This window comes from Ambystoma mexicanum, chromosome 2q, assembly GCF_040938575.1.
Source record: "Ambystoma mexicanum isolate Mex_15411 chromosome 2q, UKY_AmexF1_1, whole genome shotgun sequence".
Classification (NCBI taxonomy): domain Eukaryota; kingdom Metazoa; phylum Chordata; class Amphibia; order Caudata; family Ambystomatidae; genus Ambystoma; species Ambystoma mexicanum.
Genome location: NC_090924.1, coordinates 322,472,150 through 322,492,922, shown reverse-complemented (window position 1 = coordinate 322,492,922; position 20,773 = coordinate 322,472,150). Strand labels below are relative to the sequence as shown.

Sequence of the window (20,773 nt, the reverse complement as noted above, 5' to 3'; positions counted from 1 at the left end):
CTTTCTTATAAAAAATCCTAGAACTGCTTTTTGTGGCACACATGCCTCATATCCCGTTGCTCTTGATAAACTCACATCATCTCCCACCAGTACAAGCTGTAAAAGATTTCCAGGGCTTATCCAAGCAAACTAGATTTGGGTCGAAGGTTGACCAATCCTAAAATCAGCAGCAAAGTTAACATTGAAATCAGCCTCAGAATCTCTTAAAGGATGGTCCAACATTTGTTGCTTACAGGGATCAATTGGACAGCCTCTGGAACTGGCGCCATAAGCCACCTCCTGTTCTGCCTTGTCCTTGATACAGCCATGGGCCCACATCCACTCAGAGGTACAGAGTTGTTCTCATGTCTATGGGTCTATTGTGATGTTCTCAGGCTTGCATCACCCAGCCATTGTGATGGGGAGGGGGTTGGTGTCATTTTGCAAGCACCCTGGAGCATGAATCTTTAAATATAATTGGCATTAAACCAGCCCCTTTAGGACCAGATCAATACAGCAGCAAAGAATGCTTATTCACTGTTGTTTGCCTCTTCATTTCATACCACCCGATATCTAAATGGTGTTTTGACTTTCTGCCCTCTGACATAAGGACATTTGGTATGGCAAACCTTTGACTGGAGGTCCTAATCAATGGTTTGATTGACTCTCCCTTTGCGCTTGCTTCAGCAACACATGTACTAATATTGGAATGATAATGGGAAAATTAAATTGGCCCCTGCTCTAAAGGATGGCACGCACATTCGTAAAGCATTCACTATTTTTGGCACATGACAGGACAGAAACTTTCTTAATTTGCAAGGCTTTATTTTTTTAATACATCTTTTTTAATGAAGATTGAAATTGTATGTTCATACATATTACACGACAACACAATACATTTTGAGCCAAATTCAACACTAATGCCTCAGGAGCCTTTTACTTGTGAGTCCTATTGACTGAATGAACAGCCCCGTCGCCTTCAATTTCTTGGCTTGCACTTTTAGAAGTGGCACGCGTCTTTTGATTTTTTTTATCCCATTTTACCAAACTCAGTATTATCACTTTCCCCCTTGTTGTGCACTCCAGCGTAAACTGCTTTAAGGTGCTATTTGCAAACATCGCTCTGAACTACAGCTGTACTTGCTTCTAGGCCTTAATCTTTAATTGGAGCGGAGCGTTGTACTCCGGATTTGGCTGCTTTTAGTTTGAAAGTTACAGAAATCAAAAAAGAAATCAACAAACAGTTTCATTCTGAAATACCATTGTCACAATGTGCTGCAGTGCATGAAAACTTAAAATGAATGGTAGGGAGAGGAAGAGGAAGAGTGAGAGGGAAAGGGAGGTTTGTGGGGGGGGAGAAAGAGTGAGGGCGGAAGGAGGGATGGGGAGTGAGAGAGACTGAGAGAGAGAAAACAAAGAAAATATGATATTTGGGGGCTATGCTTTTGCATGGAAAAGATTTTAGGCTTTAAATCAAGTGGAAAGGGGCTCATTGGCTGGTATCTCAGCCTGTTGATGCTTTGTTGAGTTGCTTGGAACATGCAAGGAAGAAGACCTGAAGCACTCCCGACCAGGTTGCATGTCTCTACGTTACTGAAATCCCACAGACCTCCTCCCTGTGCCACAACGTTCTGGGCACTGAGCTCTGCAGTTGTTCCCCACAAGTCGCCAAGCGCCCCAGATTTACTTTCTCAGATTGGCTAGTTACTGCAACCCTAACTCGACCACTATATTTTCCCCAGATACTTGCTATTGTGGAGTAAGCAGGGCTAAGACAGAGGGAGAGGGGGTGTGCCTAGGCAAATCATCTGCCAGGATCATCCCTGGGACGTCATTCCATCTCACCAGCTGACACCTGGGCAGCAGCAGGTAATTTGGAGAACAGAAATATTCGGACAGGCCACAAAGCAAAGACTGGGCCATTGATTGAGGATCCCTTTAGACATGTCTCCCTAAGTTACCGAGGTCCAGAAAAACTCCACCCTCAGCTCTCATAGAGAGGTCCTTGGCCGATCGTGGCCGATCAGGGCAGTGAAGGGTCAGGGGTGACTGCACACTGCCTCACCTTTTCACTGCTTTCTACAGCGGTAATGCTTTTGCAGAAGCGGCCTGTACAAGTGATTTTGTTCTGTGCTGTGGGAAAGTGACATTTATCCACTGACATTAACCAAACTACTTGCGCTGTTCAACGCACATACATGCAGAGAAATCATGTTGTGTTTTTTGGGGAAGGTCTAGAGTGTCCTGCTGATTATTTATTAAGCTGTACTCTACTCTTGCTTTTACATAGAGACTTCCCTGCCAGGAATGTTTAAGGCATACTGTATGTCCCTCCCTTACAATGAAAACTCTGTTGAAAACACAGAGGTACATAGGAATGGATCTGTTAAGAAATGAAACAAAAAGCCTGGAAAAATGTCGAAACGGGTAGGATTTGGACTTACAATTAACGGACTCACAGTCAGATGTGCTATCCCTTGATTCACTGACTCCCTTTCCTTTGTGTAATCCTTTTGCTCTCACTAGGGTTTTCCAAAGTGGCTTGCATATAAAAGATCCTAGACCTGCATTTTGTGGCGCACATGCCTCATATCCCATTGCTCTTGATAAACTCACATCATCTCCCACCAATACAAGCTGTAAAAGATTTTCAGGGCTTAGCCAAGCAAACTAGACGTGGGTCGAAGGTTGAGCAATCCTTAAATCAGCAGCAAAGTTAACATTGAAATTAGCCTCAGAATCTCTTAAAGGATGGTCCAACATCTGATGCTTGCAGCGTGCGATGGGGCAGCCTGGGTGCTGACACCTTAAACCATCTCCTGTTGTTGCCTTGTCCTTGATCCAGCCATGGGTCCACATACACTCAGAGGTACAGAGTGTTTCTCATGTCTATGCGTCTGCTGTGATGCTCTCACGCGTGCCTCACCCAGCCATCGTGATGGGGAGGGGGTGTCAATTTGCAAGCACCCTGGAGCATGAATCTTTTTATCTTTAAATATAATTGGCATTAAACCAAACCATTTAGGACCAGATAAGTACAGCAGCAAAGAATGCTGGTGTATTGCTGTTTGCCTCTTAATTTCATACCATCCAACATCTAAATTGTGTTTGGTCAAACGTTTGCCATATCAAATGTCCTTATGTCAAAGGGCAGAAAGTCCAGAGGTCCTAATCAATGGTTTGGTTGGCTCTCCCTTTGCGCTTGCCTTAAGGCGTCAGCACCAGAGGCTGCCCGATTGCGCCCTGCAAGCAATCAATGTTGGCCCATCCTTTAAGAGATTCTGAGGCTGATTTCAATGTTATTTTTGCTGCTGATTTAAGGATTGCTCAACCTTTGACCCACGTCTAGTTTCCTTGGCTATGCACTTGACATCTTTTACAGCTTATATTGGTGGGAGATGATGTGAGTTTATCGGGAGCAACGGGATATGAGGCATGTGGGCCATAAAAAACAGGTCTAGGATTTTTTTTTTATATGAAAGCCTCTTTAAGTAAGGAACTTTGGAAAACCCTGCTGAGAGCAAAAGGATTACACAAAAGGTAAGGGGGTCAGTGGGTCAAGGGATGGCACATCTGACGGTGAGTCAGTTTATTGTAAGTCCAAATTCTACCTGTTTCAACATTTTTCCAGGTGTTTGTTTAATTTCTTAACAGATCCATTCCTATGTGCCTCAGCAACACATGTACTTATATTGGAATGATAATGGGAAAATGGAATTGGTTCCTGCTCTAAAGGATGACACGCACATTTTTAAAGCATTCACTATTGTTGGCACATGACAGGACAGAAACTTTCTTAATTTGCAAGTCTTTATTTTTTAATACATCTTTTTTAATGAAGATTGAAATTGTATGTTCATGCATATTACACGACAACACAATACATTTTGCGCCAAATTCAACACTAATGCCTCTGAAGCCTTTTACTTGTGAGTCCTATTGACTGAATAAACAGCCCAGTCCCCTTCAATTTCTTGACTTGTACTTTTAGAAGTGGCACGCTTCTTTTGTTTTTCTATCCCATTCTACCAAACTCAGTATTATCTCTTTCCCCCTTGTTGTGCACTCCAGAGTAAACTGCTTCAAGGTGCTATTTGCAAACATCGCTCTGAACTACAGCTTTACTTGCTTCTAGGCCTTAATCTTTAATTGGAGCTGAGCATTGTACTCCGGATTTGGCTGCTTTTAGTTGGTTGATTTCTTTTTTGATTTCTGTAACTTTCAAACAGTTTCATTGTGAAATACCATTGTCACAATGTGCTGCAGTGCATGAAAACTTAAAATGAATGGAAGGGAGAAGAGGAAGAGTGAGAGGGAGAGGGAGCGGGGCGGGGGGAAAAGAGAGAGGACAGGTGGGAAGGTAGGAGGGAGGGAGGGAGGTAGAGAGAGATAAAGAGAGAGAAAACAAAGAAAATATGGTATTTGGGGACTATGTGTTTGCATGGAAAAGAGTTTAGGCTTTAAATCAAGTGGAAAGTGGCTCTGTGGCTGGTATCTCAGTCTGTTGATGCTTTGTTGAGTTGCTTGGAGCATGCAAGGAAGGAGACCTGAAGCACTCCCAACCAGGTTGCATGTCTCCAAGTTACTGATATCCCACAGACCTCCTCCCTGTGCCACAAAGTTCTGGGCACTGAGCTCTGCAGTTGTTCCCCACAAGTCGCGAAGCGCCCCAGATTTACTTTCTCAGAGTGGCTAGTTACTGATACCCCACCTCGACCACTGTATTTTCCCTAGATACTTGCTACTGTGGAGTAAGCAGGGCTAAGAGAGAGGGAGAGGGGATGTGCCTATGCAAATCACCTGCCAGGATCCTGCCTGGTACGTCATTCCATCTCACCAGCTGACGTCTGGGCTGCGGCAGGTAATTTGGAGAACAGACATATACGGACAGGCCACAAAGCAAATGCTGGGCTGTTGATTGAGGATCCCTTTAGCCATGTCTCCCTAAGTTACCGAGCTCCAGACAAATTCCACCCTTAGCTCTCATAGAGAGGTCCTTGGCCGATCGTGGCCGATCAGAGCAGTGAAGGGTCGGGGGTGACTGTATACTGCCTCACCTTTTCACTGCTTTCTACACTGGTAATGCTTTTGCAGAAGTGGCCTGTACAAGTGATTCTGTTCTGCGCTGTGTGAAAGTGACATTTATCCACTGACATTAACCAAACTACTTGCGCTGCTCAACTCACATACATGCAGAGAAATCATTTTATGTTTTTTGGGGAAGGTCTAGAGGGTCCTGCTGATGATTTATTAAGATGTCTGCTACTCTTTCTTTTACATAGAGTCTTCGCAGCCCAGGAATGTTTAAGGCATACGGTATGTCCCTCGCTTACAATGAAAACAGAGGTACATAGGAATGGGTCTGTTAAGAGATTAAACAAAAAGCCTGGGAAATGTCGAAACTGGTAGTATTTGGACTTACAATAAACGGACTCACAGTCAAATGTGCTATCGGTTGACCCACTGACCCCCTTACCTTTTGTGTAATACTTTTGCTCTCAGTAGGGTTGTCCAAACTTCCCTTCTTAAAGCGGCTTTCTTATAAAAAATCCTAGAACTGCTTTTTGTGGCACACATGCCTCATATCCCGTTGCTCTTGATAAACTCACATCATCTCCCACCAGTACAAGTTGTAAAAGATTTCCAGGGCTTATCCAAGCAAACTAGATTTGGGTCGAAGGTTGACCAATCCTAAAATCAGCAGCAAAGTTAACATTGAAATCAGCCTCAGAATCTCTTAAAGGATGGTCCAACATTTGTTGCTTACAGGGATCAATTGGACAGCCTCTGGAACTGGCGCCATAAGCCACCTCCTGTTCTGCCTTGTCCTTGATACAGCCATGGGCCCACATACACTCAGAGGTACAGAGTTGTTCTCATGTCTATGGGTCTATTGTGATGCTCTCAGGCTTGCATCACCCAGCCATTGTGATGGGGAGGGGGTTGGTGTCATTTTGCAAGCACCCTGGAGCATGAATCTTTAAATATAATTGGCATTAAACCAACCCCTTTAGGACCAGATCAATACAGCAGCAAAGAATGCTTATTCACTGTTGTTTGCCTCTTCATTTCATACCACCCGATATCTAAATGGTGTTTTGACTTTCTGCCCTCTGACATAAGGACATTTGGTATGGCAAACCTTTGACTGGAGGTCCTAATCAATGGTTTGATTGACTCTCCCTTTGCGCTTGCTTCAGCAACACATGTACTAATATTGGAATGATAATGGGAAAATTAAATTGGCCCCTGCTCTAAAGGATGGCACGCACATTCGTAAAGCATTCACTATTTTTGGCACAGGACAGAAACTTTCTTAATTTGCAAGGCTTTATTTTTTTAATACATCTTTTTTAATGAAGATTGAAATTGTATGTTCATACATATTACACGACAACACAATACATTTTGAGCCAAATTCAACACTAATGCCTCCGGAGCCTTTTACTTGTGAGTCCTATTGACTGAATGAACAGCCCCGTCGCCTTCAATTTCTTGGCTTGCACTTTTAGAAGTGGCACGCGTCTTTTGATTTTTTTTATCCCATTTTACCAAACTCAGTATTATCACTTTCCCCCTTGTTGTGCACTCCAGCGTAAACTGCTTTAAGGTGCTATTTGCAAACATCGCTCTGAACTACAGCTTTACTTGCTTCAAGGCCTTAATCTTTAATTGGAGCGGAGCGTTGTACTCCGGATTTGGCTGCTTTTAGTTTGAAAGTTACAGAAATCAAAAAAGAAATCAACAAACAGTTTCATTGTGAAATACCATTGTCACAATGTGCTGCAGTGCATGAAAACTTAAAATGAATGGTAGGGAGAGTAAGAGGAAGAGTGAGAGGGAAAGGGAGGTTTGTGGGGGGGAGAAAGAGTGAGGGTGGGAAGGAGGGAGGGTAGGAGGGAGGGGGAGTGAGAGAGACTGAGAGAGAGAAAACAAAGAAAATATGATATTTGGGGGCTATGTGTTTGCATGGAAAAGATTTTAGGCTTTAAATCAAGTGGAAAGGGGCTCATTAGGGGCTCATTGGCTGGTATCTCAGCCTGTTGATGCTTTGTTGAGTTGCTTGGAACATGCAAGGAAGAAGACCTGAAGAACTCCCGACCAGGTTGCATGTCTCTACGTTACTGAAATCCCACAGACCTCCTCCCTGTGCCACAACGTTCTGGGCACTGAGCTCTGCAGTTGTTCCCCACAAGTCGCCAAGCGCCCCAGATTTACTTTCTCAGATTGGCTAGTTACTGCTACCCTAACTCGACCACTATATTTTCCCCAGATACTTGCTATTGTGGAGTAAGCAGGGCTAAGACAGAGGGAGAGGGGGTGTGCCTATGCAAATCATCTGCCAGGATCATCCCTGGGACGTCATTCCATCTCACCAGCTGACACCTGGGCAGCAGCAGGTAATTTGTAGAACAGAAATATTCGGACAGGCCACAAAGCAAAGGCTGGGCCGTTGATTGAGGATCCCTTTAGCCATGTCTCCCTAAGTTACCGAGGTCCAGAAAAACTCCACCCTCAGCTCTCATAGAGAGGTCCTTGGCCGATCGTGGCCGATCAGGGCCGTGAAGGGTCAGGGGTGACTGCACACTGCCTCACCTTTTCACTGCTTTCTACAGCGGTAATGCTTTTGCAGAAGCGGCCTGTACAAGTGATTTTGTTCTGCGCTGTGGGAAAGTGACATTTATCCACTGACATTAACCAAACTACTTGCGCTGTTCAACGCACATACATGCAGAGAAATAATGTTATGTTTTTTGGGGAAGGTCTAGAGTGTCCTGCTGATTATTTATTAAGCTGTACTCTACTCTTGCTTTTACATAGAGTCTTCGCAGCCCAGGAATGTTTAAGGCATACTGTATGTCCCTCCCTTACAATGAAAACTCTGTTGAAAACACAGAGGTACATAGGAATGGATCTGTTAAGAAATGAAACAAAAAGCCTGGAAAAATGTCGAAACGGGTAGGATTTGGACTTACAATTAACGGACTCACAGTCAGATGTGCTATCCCTTGATCCACTGACTCCCTTTCCTTTGTGTAATCCTTTTGCTCTCACTAGGGTTTTCCAAAGTGGCTTTCATATAAAAGATCCTAGACCAGCATTTTGTGGCGCACATGCCTCATATCCCATTGCTCTTGATAAACTCACATCATCTCCCACCAATACAAGCTGTAAAAGATTTTCAGGGCTTAGCCAAGCAAACTAGACGTGGGTCGAAGGTTGAGCAATCCTTAAATCAGCAGCAAAGTTAACATTGAAATTAGCCTCAGAATCTCTTAAAGGATGGTCCAACATCTGATGCTTGCAGCGCGCGATGGGGCTGCCTGGGTGCTGACACCTTAAACCATCTCCTGTTGTTGCCTTGTCCTTGATCCAGCCATGGGCCCACATACACTCAGAGGTACAGAGTGTTTCTCATGTCTATGCGTCTGCTGCGATGCTCTCACGCGTGCCTCACCCAGCCATCGTGATGGGGAGGGGGTGTCAATTTGCAAGCATCCTGGAGCATGAATCTTTTTATCTTTAAATATAATTGGCATTAAACCAAACCATTTAGGACCAGATCAGTACAGCAGCAAAGAATGCTGGTGTATTGCTGTTTGCCCCTTAATTTCATACCATCCAACATCTAAATTGTGTTTGGTCAAACGTTTGCCATATCAAACGTCCTTATGTCAAAGGGCAGAAAGTCCAGAGGTCCTAATCAATGGTTTGGTTGGCTCTCCCTTTGCGCTTGCCTTAAGGCGTCAGCACCAGAGGCTGCCCGATTGCGCCCTGCAAGCAATCAATGTTGGCCCATCCTTTAAGAGATTCTGAGGCTGATTTCAATGTTATTTTTGCTGCTAATTTAAGGATTGCTCAACCTTTGACCCACGTCTAGTTTTCTTGGCTATGCACTTGACATCTTTTACAGCTTGTATTGGTGGGAGATGATGTGAGTTTATCGGGAGCAACGGGATATGAGGCATGTGGGCCATAAAAAACAGGTCTTGGATTTTTTTTTTTATAAGAAAGCCGCTTTAAGTAAGGAACTTTGGAAAACCCTGCTGAGAGCAAAAGGATTACACAAAAGGTAAGGGGGTCAGTGGGTCAAGGGATGGCACATCTGACGGTGAGTCAGTTTATTGTAAGTCCAAATTCTACCTGTTTCAACATTTTTCCAGGTGTTTGTTTAATTTCTTAACAGGTCCATTCCTATGTGCCTCAGCAACACATGTACTAATATTGGAATGATAATGGGAAAATGGAATTGGTTCCTGCTCTAAAGGATGACACGCACATTTTTAAAGCATTCACTATTGTTGGCACATGACAGGACAGAAACTTTCTTAATTTGCAAGTCTTTATTTTTTAATACATCTTTTTTAATGAAGATTGAAATTGTATGTTCATGCATATTACACGACAACACAATACATTTTGCGCCAAATTCAACACTAATGCCTCTGAAGCCTTTTACTTGTGAGTCCTATTGACTGAATAAACAGCCCAGTCCCCTTCAATTTCTTGACTTGTACTTTTAGAAGTGGCACGCTTCTTTTGTTTTTCGATCCCATTCTACCAAACTCAGTATTATCTCTTTCCCCCTTGTTGTGCACTCCAGCGTAAACTGCTTCAAGCTGCTATTTGCAAATATCGCTCTGAACTACAGCTTTACTTGCTTCTAGGCCTTAATCTTTAATTGGAGCTGAGCATTGTACTCCGGATTTGGCTGCTTTTAGTTGGTTGATTTCTTTTTTGATTTCTGTAACTTTCAAACAGTTTCATTGTGAAATACCATTGTCACAATGTGCTGCAGTGCATGAAAACTTAAAATGAATGGAAGGGAGAAGAGGAAGAGTGAGAGGGAGAGGGAGCGGGGCGGGGGAAAAAGAGAGAGGGCAGGAGGGAAGGCAGGAGGGAGGGAGGGAGGTAGAGAGAGATAAAGAGAGAGAAAACAAAGAAAATATGTATTTGGGGACTATGTGTTTGCATGGAAAAGAGTTTAGGCTTTAAATCAAGTGGAAAGTGGCTCTGTGGCTGGTATCTCAGTCTGTTGATGCCTTGTTGAGTTGCTTGGAGCATGCAAGGAAGGAGACCTGAAGCACTCCCAACCAGGTTGCATGTCTCCAAGTTACTGATATCCCACAGACCTCCTCCCTGTGCCACAAAGTTCTGGGCACTGAGCTCTGCAGTTGTTCCCCACAAGTCGCGTAGCGCCCCAGATTTACTTTCTCAGAGTGGCTAGTTACTGATACCCCACCTCGACCACTGTATTTTCCCTAGATACTTGCTACTGTGGAGTAAGCAGGGCTAAGAGAGAGGGAGAGGGGATGTGCCTATGCAAATCACCTGCCAGGATCCTGCCTGGTACGTCATTCCATCTCACCAGCTGACATCTGGGCTGCGGCAGGTAATTTGGAGAACAGACATATACGGACAGGCCACAAAGCAAATGCTGGGCTGTTGATTGAGGATCCCTTTAGCCATGTCTCCCTAAGTTATAGCTCCAGAAAAATTCCACCCTTAGCTCTCATAGAGAGGTCCTTGGCCGATCGTGGCCGATCAGGGCAGTGAAGGGTCGGGGGTGACTGTACACTGCCTCACCTTTTCACTGCTTTCTACACTGGTAATGCTTTTGCAGAAGTGGCCTGTACAAGTGATTCTGTTCTGCGCTGTGTGAAAGTGACATTTATCCACTGACATTAACCAAACTACTTGCGCTGCTCAACTCACATACATGCAGAGAAATCATTTTATGTTTTTTGGGGAAGGTCTAGAGGGTCCTGCTGATGATTTATTAAGATGTCTGCTACTCTTTCTTTTACATAGAGTCTTCGCAGCCCAGGAATGTTTAAGGCATACGGTATGTCCCTCGCTTACAATGAAAACAGAGGTACATAGGAATGGGTCTGTTAAGAGATTAAACAAAAAGCCTGGGAAATGTCGAAACTGGTAGTATTTGGACTTACAATAAACGGACTCACAGTCAAATGTGCTATCGGTTGACCCACTGACCCCCTTACCTTTTGTGTAATACTTTTGCTCTCAGTAGGGTTGTCCAAACTTCCCTTCTTAAAGCGGCTTTCTTATAAAAAATCCTAGAACTGCTTTTTGTGGCACACATGCCTCATATCCCGTTGCTCTTGATAAACTCACATCATCTCCCACCAGTACAAGTTGTAAAAGATTTCCAGGGCTTATCCAAGCAAACTAGATTTGGGTTGAAGGTTGACCAATCCTAAAATCAGCAGCAAAGTTAACATTGAAATCAGCCTCAGAATCTCTTAAAGGATGGTCCAACATTTGTTGCTTACAGGGATCAATTGGACAGCCTCTGGAACTGGCGCCATAAGCCACCTCCTGTTCTGCCTTGTCCTTGATACAGCCATGGGCCCACATACACTCAGAGGTACAGAGTTGTTCTCATGTCTATGGGTCTATTATGATGTTCTCAGGCTTGCATCACCCAGCCATTGTGATGGGGAGGGGGTTGGTGTCATTTTGCAAGCACCCTGGAGCATGAATCTTTAAATATAATTGGCATTAAACCAACCCCTTTAGGACCAGATCAATACAGCAGCAAAGAATGCTTATTCACTGTTGTTTGCCTCTTCATTTCATACCACCCGATATCTAAATGGTGTTTTGACTTTCTGCCCTCTTACATAAGGACATTTGGTATGGCAAACCTTTGACTGGAGGTCCTAATCAATGGTTTGATTGACTCTCCCTTTGCGCTTGCTTCAGCAACACATGTACTAATATTGGAATGATAATGGGAAAATTAAATTGGCCCCTGCTCTAAAGGATGGCACGCACATTCGTAAAGCATTCACTATTTTTGGCACAGGACAGAAACTTTCTTAATTTGCAAGGCTTTATTTTTTTAATACATCTTTTTTAATGAAGATTGAAATTGTATGTTCATACATATTACACGACAACACAATACATTTTGAGCCAAATTCAACACTAATGCCTCCGGAGCCTTTTACTTGTGAGTCCTATTGACTGAATGAACAGCCCCGTCGCCTTCAATTTCTTGGCTTGCACTTTTAGAAGTGGCACGCGTCTTTTGATTTTTTTTATCCCATTTTACCAAACTCAGTATTATCACTTTCCCCCTTGTTGTGCACTCCAGCGTAAACTGCTTTAAGGTGCTATTTGCAAACATCGCTCTGAACTACAGCTTTACTTGCTTCAAGGCCTTAATCTTTAATTGGAGCGGAGCGTTGTACTCCGGATTTGGCTGCTTTTAGTTTGAAAGTTACAGAAATCAAAAAAGAAATCAACAAACAGTTTCATTGTGAAATACCATTGTCACAATGTGCTGCAGTGCATGAAAACTTAAAATGAATGGTAGGGAGAGGAAGAGGAAGAGTGAGAGGGAAAGGGAGGTTTGTGGGGGGGAGAAAGAGTGAGGGCGGGAAGGAGGGAGGGTAGGAGTGAGAGAGACTGAGAGAGCGAAAACAAAGAAAATATGATATTTGGGGGCTATGTGTTTGCATGGAAAAGATTTTAGGCTTTAAATCAAGTGGAAAGGGGCTCATTGGCTGGTATCTCAGCTTTTTGATGCTTTGTTGAGTTGCTTGGAACATGCAAGGAAGAAGACCTGAAGCACTCCCGACCAGGTTGCATGTCTCTACGTTACTGAAATCCCACAGACCTCCTCCCTGTGCCACAACGTTCTGGGCACTGAGCTCTGCAGTTGTTCCCCACAAGTCGCCAAGCCCCCCAGATTTACTTTCTCAGATTGGCTAGTTACTGCTACCCTAACTCGACCACTATATTATCCCCAGATACTTGCTATTGTGGAGTAAGCAGGGCTAAGACAGAGGGAGAGGGGGTGTGCCTATGCAAATCATCTGCCAGGATCATCCCTGGGACGTCATTCCATCTCACCAGCTGACACCTGGGCAGCAGCAGGTAATTTGGAGAACAGAAATATTCGGACAGGCCACAAAGCAAAGGCTGGGCCGTTGATTGAGGATCCCTTTAGCCATGTCTCCCTAAGTTACCGAGGTCCAGAAAAACTCCACACTCAGCTCTCATAGAGAGGTCCTTGGCCGATCGTGGCCGATCAGGGCAGTGAAGGGTCAGGGGTGACTGCACACTGCCTCACCTTTTCACTGCTTTCTACAGCGGTAATGCTTTTGCAGAAGCGGCCTGTACAAGTGATTTTGTTCTGCGCTGTGGGAAAGTGACATTTATCCACTGACATTAACCAAACTACTTGCGCTGTTCAACGCACATACATGCAGAGAAATAATGTTATGTTTTTTGGGGAAGGTCTAGAGTGTCCTGCTGATTATTTATTAAGCTGTACTCTACTCTTGCTTTTACATAGAGTCTTCGCAGCCCAGGAATGTTTAAGGCATACTGTATGTCCCTCCCTTACAATGAAAACTCTGTTGAAAACACAGAGGTACATAGGAATGGATCTGTTAAGAAATGAAACAAAAAGCCTGGAAAAATGTCGAAACGGGTAGGATTTGGACTTACAATTAACGGACTCACAGTCAGATGTGCTATCCCTTGATCCACTGACTCCCTTTCCTTTGTGTAATCCTTTTGCTCTCACTAGGGTTTTCCAAAGTGGCTTTCATATAAAAGATCGTAGACCAGCATTTTGTGGCGCACATGCCTCATATCCCATTGCTCTTGATAAACTCACATCATCTCCCACCAATACAAGCTGTAAAAGATTTTCAGGGCTTAGCCAAGCAAACTAGACGTGGGTCGAAGGTTGAGCAATCCTTAAATCAGCAGCAAAGTTAACATTGAAATTAGCCTCAGAATCTCTTAAAGGATGGTCCAACATCTGATGCTTGCAGCGCGCGATGGGGCAGCCTGGGTGCTGACACCTTAAACCATCTCCTGTTGTTGCCTTGTCCTTGATCCAGCCATGGGCCCACATACACTCGGAGGTACAGAGTGTTTCTCATGTCTATGCGTCTGCTGTGATGCTCTCACGCGTGCCTCACCCAGCCATCGTGATGGGGAGGGGGTGTCAATTTGCAAGCATCCTGGAGCATGAATCTTTTTATCTTTAAATATAATTGGCATTAAACCAAACCATTTAGGACCAGATCAGTACAGCAGCAAAGAATGCTGGTGTATTGCTGTTTGCCTCTTAATTTCATACCATCCAACATCTAAGTTGTGTTTGGTCAAACGTTTGCCATATCAAATGTCCTTATGTCAAAGGGCAGAAAGTCCAGAGGTCCTAATCAATGGTTTGGTTGGCTCTCCCTTTGCGCTTGCCTTAAGGCGTCAGCACCAGAGGCTGCCCGATTGCGCCCTGCAAGCAATCAATGTTGGCCCATCCTTTAAGAGATTCTGAGGCTGATTTCAATGTTATTTTTGCTGCTGATTTAAGGATTGCTCAACCTTTGACCCACGTCTAGTTTTCTTGGCTATGCACTTGACATCTTTTACAGCTTGTATTGGTGGGAGATGATGTGAGTTTATCGGGAGCAACGGGATATGAGGCATGTGGGCCATAAAAAACAGGTCTTGGATTTTTTTTTTATAAGAAAGCCTCTTTAAGTAAGGAACTTTGGAAAACCCTGCTGAGAGCAAAAGGATTACACAAAAGGTAAGGGGGTCAGTGGGTCAAGGGATGGCACATCTGACGGTGAGTCAGTTTATTGTAAGTCCAAATTCTACCTGTTTCAACATTTTTCCAGGTGTTTGTTTAATTTCTTAACAGGTCCATTCCTATGTGCCTCAGCAACACATGTACTAATATTGGAATGATAATGGGAAAATGGAATTGGTTCCTGCTCTAAAGGATGACACGCACATTTTTAAAGCATTCACTATTGTTGGCACATGACAGGACAGAAACTTTCTTAATTTGCAAGTCTTTATTTTTTAATACATCTTTTTTAATGAAGATTGAAATTGTATGTTCATGCATATTACACGACAACACAATACATTTTGCGCCAAATTCAACACTAATGCCTCTGAAGCCTTTTACTTGTGAGTCCTATTGACTGAATAAACAGCCCAGTCCCCTTCAATTTCTTGACTTGTACTTTTAGAAGTGGCGCGCTTCTTTTGTTTTTCGATCCCATTCTACCAAACTCAGTATTATCTCTTTCCCCCTTGTTGTGCACTCCAGCGTAAACTGCTTCAAGCTGCTATTTGCAAACATCGCTCTGAACTACAGCTTTACTTGCTTCTAGGCCTTAATCTTTAATTGGAGCTGAGCATTGTACTCCGGATTTGGCTGCTTTTAGTTGGTTGATTTCTTTTTTGATTTCTGTAACTTTCAAACAGTTTCATTGTGAAATACCATTGTCACAATGTGCTGCAGTGCATGAAAACTTAAAATGAATGGAAGGGAGAAGAGGAAGAGTGAGAGGGAGAGGGAGCGGGGCGGGGGAAAAAGAGAGAGGGCAGGAGGGAGGGAGGGAGGTAGAGAGAGGTAAAGAGAGAGAAAACAAAGAAAATATGGTATTTGGGGACTATGTGTTTGCATGGAAAAGAGTTTAGGCTTTAAATCAAGTGGAAAGTGGCTCTGTGGCTGGTATCTCAGTCTGTTGAATCTTTGTTGAGTTGCTTGGAGCATGCAAGGAAGGAGACCTGAAGCACTCCCAACCAGGTTGCATGTCTCCAAGTTACTGATATCCCACAGACCTCCTCCCTGTGCCACAAAGTTCTGGGCACTGAGCTCTGCAGTTGTTCCCCACAAGTCGCGAAGCGCCCCAGATTTACTTTCTCAGAGTGGCTAGTTACTGATACCCCACCTCGACCACTGTATTTTCCCTAGATACTTGCTACTGTGGAGTAAGCAGGGCTAAGAGAGAGGGAGAGGGGATGTGCCTATGCAAATCACCTGCCAGGATCCTGCCTGGTACGTCATTCCATCTCACCAGCTGACATCTGGGCTGCGGCAGGTAATTTGGAGAACAGACATATACGGACAGGCCACAAAGCAAATGCTGGGCTGTTGATTGAGGATCCCTTTAGCCATGTCTCCCTAAGTTACCGAGCTCCAGAAAAATTCCACCCTTAGCTCTCATAGAGAGGTCCTTGGCCGATCGTGGCCGATCAGGGCAGTGAAGGGTCGGGGTGACTGTACACTGCCTCACCTTTTCACTGCTTTCTACACTGGTAATGCTTTTGCAGAAGTGGCCTGTACAAGTGATTCTGTTCTGCGCTGTGTGAAAGTGACATTTATCCACTGACATTAACCAAACTACTTGCGCTGCTCAACTCACATACATGCAGAGAAATCATTTTATGTTTTTTGGGGAAGGTATAGAGGGTCCTGCTGATGATTTATTAAGCTGTCTGCTACTCTTTCTTTTACATAGAGTCTTCGCAGCCCAGGAATGTTTAAGGCATACGGTATGTCCCTCGCTTACAATGAAAACAGAGGTACATAGGAATGGGTCTGTTAAGAGATTAAACAAAAAGCCTGGGAAATGTCGAAACTGGTAGTATTTGGACTTACAATAAACAGACTCAAAGTCAAATGTGCTATCGGTTGACCCACTGACCCCCTTACCTTTTGTGTAATACTTTTGCTCTCAGTAGGGTTGTCCAAACTTCCCTTCTTAATGCGGCTTTCTTATAAAAAATCCTAGAACTGCTTTTTGTGGCACACATGCCTCATATCCCGTTGCTCTTGATAAACTCACATCATCTCCCACCAGTACAAGCTGTAAAAGATTTCCAGGGCTTATCCAAGCAAACTAGATTTGGGTCGAAGGTTGACCAATCCTAAAATCAGCAGCAAAGTTAACATTGAAATCAGCCTCAGAATCTCTTAAAGGATGGTCCAACATTTGTTGCTTACAGGGATCAATTGGAAAGCCTCTGGAACTGGCGCCATAAGCCACCTCCTGTTCTGCCTTGTCCTTGATACAGCCATGGGCCCACATACACTCAGAGGTACAGAGTTGTTCTCATGTCTATGGGTCTATTGTGATGTTCTCAGGCTTGCATCACCCAGCCATTGTGATGGGGAGGGGGTTGGTGTCATTTTGCCAGCACCCTGGAGCATGAATCTTTAAATATAATTGGCATTAAACCAACCCCTTTAGGACCAGATCAATACAGCAGCAAGGAATGCTTATTCACTGTTGTTTGCCTCTTCATTTCATACCACCCGATATCTAAATGGTGTTTTGACTTTCTGCCCTCTGACATAAGGACATTTGGTATGGCAAACCTTTGACTGGAGGTCCTAATCAATGGTTTGATTGACTCTCCCTTTGCGCTTGCTTCAGCAACACATGTACTAATATTGGAATGATAATGGGAAAATTAAATTGGCCCCTGCTCTAAAGGATGGCACGCGCATTCGTAAAGCATTCACTATTTTTGGCACATGACAGGACAGAAACTTTCTTAATTTGCAAGGCTTTATTTTTTTAATACATCTTTTTTAATGAAGATTGAAATTGTATGTTCATACATATTACACGACAACACAATACATTTTGAGCCAAATTCAACACTAATGCCTCCGGAGCCTTTTACTTGTGAGTCCTATTGACTGAATGAACAGCCCTGTCACCTTCAATTTCTTGGCTTGCACTTTTAGAAGTGGCACGCGTCTTTTGATTTTTTTTATCCCATTTTACCAAACTCAGTATTATCACTTTCCCCCTTGTTGTGCACTCCAGCGTAAACTGCTTTAAGGTGCTATTTGCAAACATCGCTCTGAACTACAGCTTTACTTGCTTCTAGGCCTTAATCTTTAATTGGAGCGGAGCGTTGTACTCCGGATTTGGCTGCTTTTAGTTTGAAAGTTACAGAAATCAAAAAAGAAATCAACAAACAGTTTCATTGTGAAATACCATTGTCACAATGTGCTGCAGTGCATGAAAACTTAAAATGAATGGTAGGGAAAGGAAGAGGAAGAGTGAGAGGGAAAGGGAGGTTTGTGGGGGGGAGAAAGAGTGAGGGCGGGAAGGAGGGAGGGTAGGAGGGAGGGGGAGTGAGAGAGACTGAGAGAGCAAAAACAAAGAAAATATGATATTTGGGGGCTATGTGTTTGCATGGAAAAGATTTTAGGCTTTAAATCAAGTGGAAAGGGGCTCATTAGCTGGTATCTCAGCCTGTTGATGCTTTGTTGAGTTGCTTGGAACATGCAAGGAAGAAGACCTGAAGCACTCCCGACCAGGTTGCATGTCTCTACGTTACTGAAATCCCACAGACCTCCTCCCTGTGCCACAACGTTCTGGGCACTGAGCTCTGCAGTTGTTCCCCACAAGTCGCCAAGCGCCCCAGATTTATTTCCTCAGATTGGCTAGTTACTGCTACCCTAACTCGACCACTATATTTTCCCCAGATACTTGCTATTGTGGAGTAAGCAGGGCTAAGACAGAGGGAGAGGGGGTGTGCCTATGCAAATCATCTGCCAGGATCATCCCTGGGACGTCATTCTATCTCACCAGCTGACACCTGGGCAGCAGCAGGTAATTTGGAGAACAGAAATATTCGGACAGGCCACAAAGCAAAGACTGGGCCGTTGATTGAGGATCCCTTTAGCCATGTCTCCCTAAGTTACCGAGGTCCAGAAAAACTCCACCGTCAGCTCTCATAGAGAGGTCCTTGGCTGATCGTGGCCGATCAGGGCAGTGAAGGGTCAGGGGTGACTGCACACTGCCTCACCTTTTCACTGCTTTCTACAGCGGTAATGCTTTTGCAGAAGCGGCCTGTACAAGTGATTTTGTTCTGCGCTGTGGGAAAGTGACATTTATCCACTGACATTAACCAAACTACTTGCGCTGTTCAACGCACATACATGCAGAGAAATAATGTTATGTTTTTTGGGGAAGGTCTAGAGTGTCCTGCTGATTATTTATTAAGCTGTACTCTACTCTTGCTTTTACATAGAGTCTTCGCAGCCCAGGAATGTTTAAGGCATACTGTATGTCCCTCCCTTACAATGAAAACTCTGTTGAAAACACAGAGGTACATAGGAATGGATCTGTTAAGAAATGAAACAAAAAGCCTGGAAAAATGTCGAAACGGGTAGGATTTGGACTAACAATTAACGGACTCACAGTCAGATGTGCTATCCCTTGATCCACTGACTCCCTTTCCTTTGTGTAATCCTTTTGCTCTCACTAGGGTTTTCCAAAGTGGCTTTCATATAAAAGATCCTAGACCAGCATTTTGTGGCGCACATGCCTCATATCCCATTGCTCTTGATAAACTCACATCATCTCCCACCAATACAAGCTGTAAAAGATTTTCAGGGCTTAGCCAAGCAAACTAGACGTGGGTCGAAGGTTGAGCAATCCTTAAATCAGCAGCAAAGTTAACATTGAAATTAGCCTCAGAATCTCTTAAAGGATGGTCCAACATCTGATGCTTGCAGCGCGCGATGGGGCAGCCTGGGTGCTGACACCTTAAACCATCTCCTGTTGTTGCCTTGTCCTTGATCCAGCCATGGGCCCACATACACTCAGAGGTACAGAGTGTTTCTCATGTCTATGCGTCTGCTGCGATGCTCTCACGCGTGCCTCACCCAGCCATCGTGATGGGGAGGGGGTGTCAATTTGCAAGCATCCTGGAGCATGAATCTTTTTATCTTTAAATATAATTGGCATTAAACCAAACCATTTAGGACCAGATCAGTACAGCAGCAAAGAATGCTGGTGTATTGCTGTTTGCCTCTTAATTTCATACCATCCAACATCTAAATTGTGTTTGGTCAAACGTTTGCCATATCAAATGTCCTTATGTCAAAGGGCAGAAAGTCCAGAGGTCCTAATCAATGGTTTGGTTGGCTCTCCCTTTGCGCTTGCCTTAAGGCGTCAGCACCAGAGGCTGCCCGATTGCGCCCTGCAAGCAATCAATGTTGGCCCATCCTTTAAGAGATTCTGAGGCTGATTTCAATGTTATTTTTGCTGCTGATTTAAGGATTGCTCAACCTTTGACCCACGTCTAGTTTTCTTGGCTATGCACTTGACATCTTTTACAGCTTGTATTGGTGGGAGATGATGTGAGTTTATCGGGAGCAACGGGATATGAGGCATGTGGGCCATAAAAAACAGGTCTTGGATTTTTTTTTTATAAGAAAGCCGCTTTAAGTAAGGAACTTTGGAAAACCCTGCTGAGAGCAAAAGGATTACACAAAAGGTAAGGGGGTCAGTGGGTCAAGGGATGGCACATCTGACGGTGAGTCAGTTTATTGTAAGTCCAAATTCTACCTGTTTCAACATTTTTCCAGGTGTTTGTTTAATTTCTTAACAGGTCCATTCCTATGTGCCTCAGCAACACATGTACTAATATTGGAATGATAATGGGAAAATGGAATTGGTTCCTGCTCTAAAGGATGACACGCACATTTTTAAAGCATTCACTATTGTTGGCACATGACAGGACAGAAACTTTCTTAATTTGCAAGTCTTTATTTTTTAATACATCTTTTTTAATGAAGATTGAAATTGTATGTTCATGCATATTACACGACAACACAATACATTTTGCGCCAAATTCAACACTAATGCCTCTGAAGCCTTTTACTTGTGAGTCCTATTGACTGAATAAACAGCCCAGTCCCCTTCAATTTCTTGACTTGTACTTTTAGAAGTGGCACGCTTCTTTTGTTTTTCGATCCCATTCTACCAAACTCAGTATTATCTCTTTCCCCCTTGTTGTGCACTCCAGCGTAAACTGCTTCAAGCTGCTATTTGCAAACATCGCTCTGAACTACAGCTTTACTTGCTTCTAGGCCTTAATCTTTAATTGGAGCTGAGCATTGTACTCCGGATTTGGCTGCTTTAGTTGGTTGATTTCTTTTTTGATTTCTGTAACTTTCAAACAGTTTCATTGTGAA

At 43.8% G+C, this 20,773-nt stretch overlaps 4 non-coding genes across 4 annotated transcripts; all 4 read left to right on the top strand.

Moving 5' to 3' along the window:
* The first annotated feature begins 655 nt into the window (after positions 1 to 655).
* On the top strand, positions 656 to 762 carry LOC138570553 (U6 spliceosomal RNA). The gene has a single exon (XR_011303593.1). It is a non-coding gene; the product is annotated as a U6 spliceosomal RNA (small nuclear RNA).
* A 5,406-nt stretch (positions 763 to 6,168) lies between these two features.
* LOC138570552 (U6 spliceosomal RNA) lies at positions 6,169 to 6,275 on the top strand. The gene has a single exon (XR_011303592.1). It is a non-coding gene; the product is annotated as a U6 spliceosomal RNA (small nuclear RNA).
* A 5,423-nt stretch (positions 6,276 to 11,698) lies between these two features.
* Positions 11,699 to 11,805, top strand: LOC138570551 (U6 spliceosomal RNA). The gene has a single exon (XR_011303591.1). It is a non-coding gene; the product is annotated as a U6 spliceosomal RNA (small nuclear RNA).
* A 5,391-nt stretch (positions 11,806 to 17,196) lies between these two features.
* LOC138570647 (U6 spliceosomal RNA) lies at positions 17,197 to 17,303 on the top strand. Its single transcript, XR_011303683.1, has one exon. It is a non-coding gene; the product is annotated as a U6 spliceosomal RNA (small nuclear RNA).
* Positions 17,304 to 20,773: the final 3,470 nt, after the last annotated feature.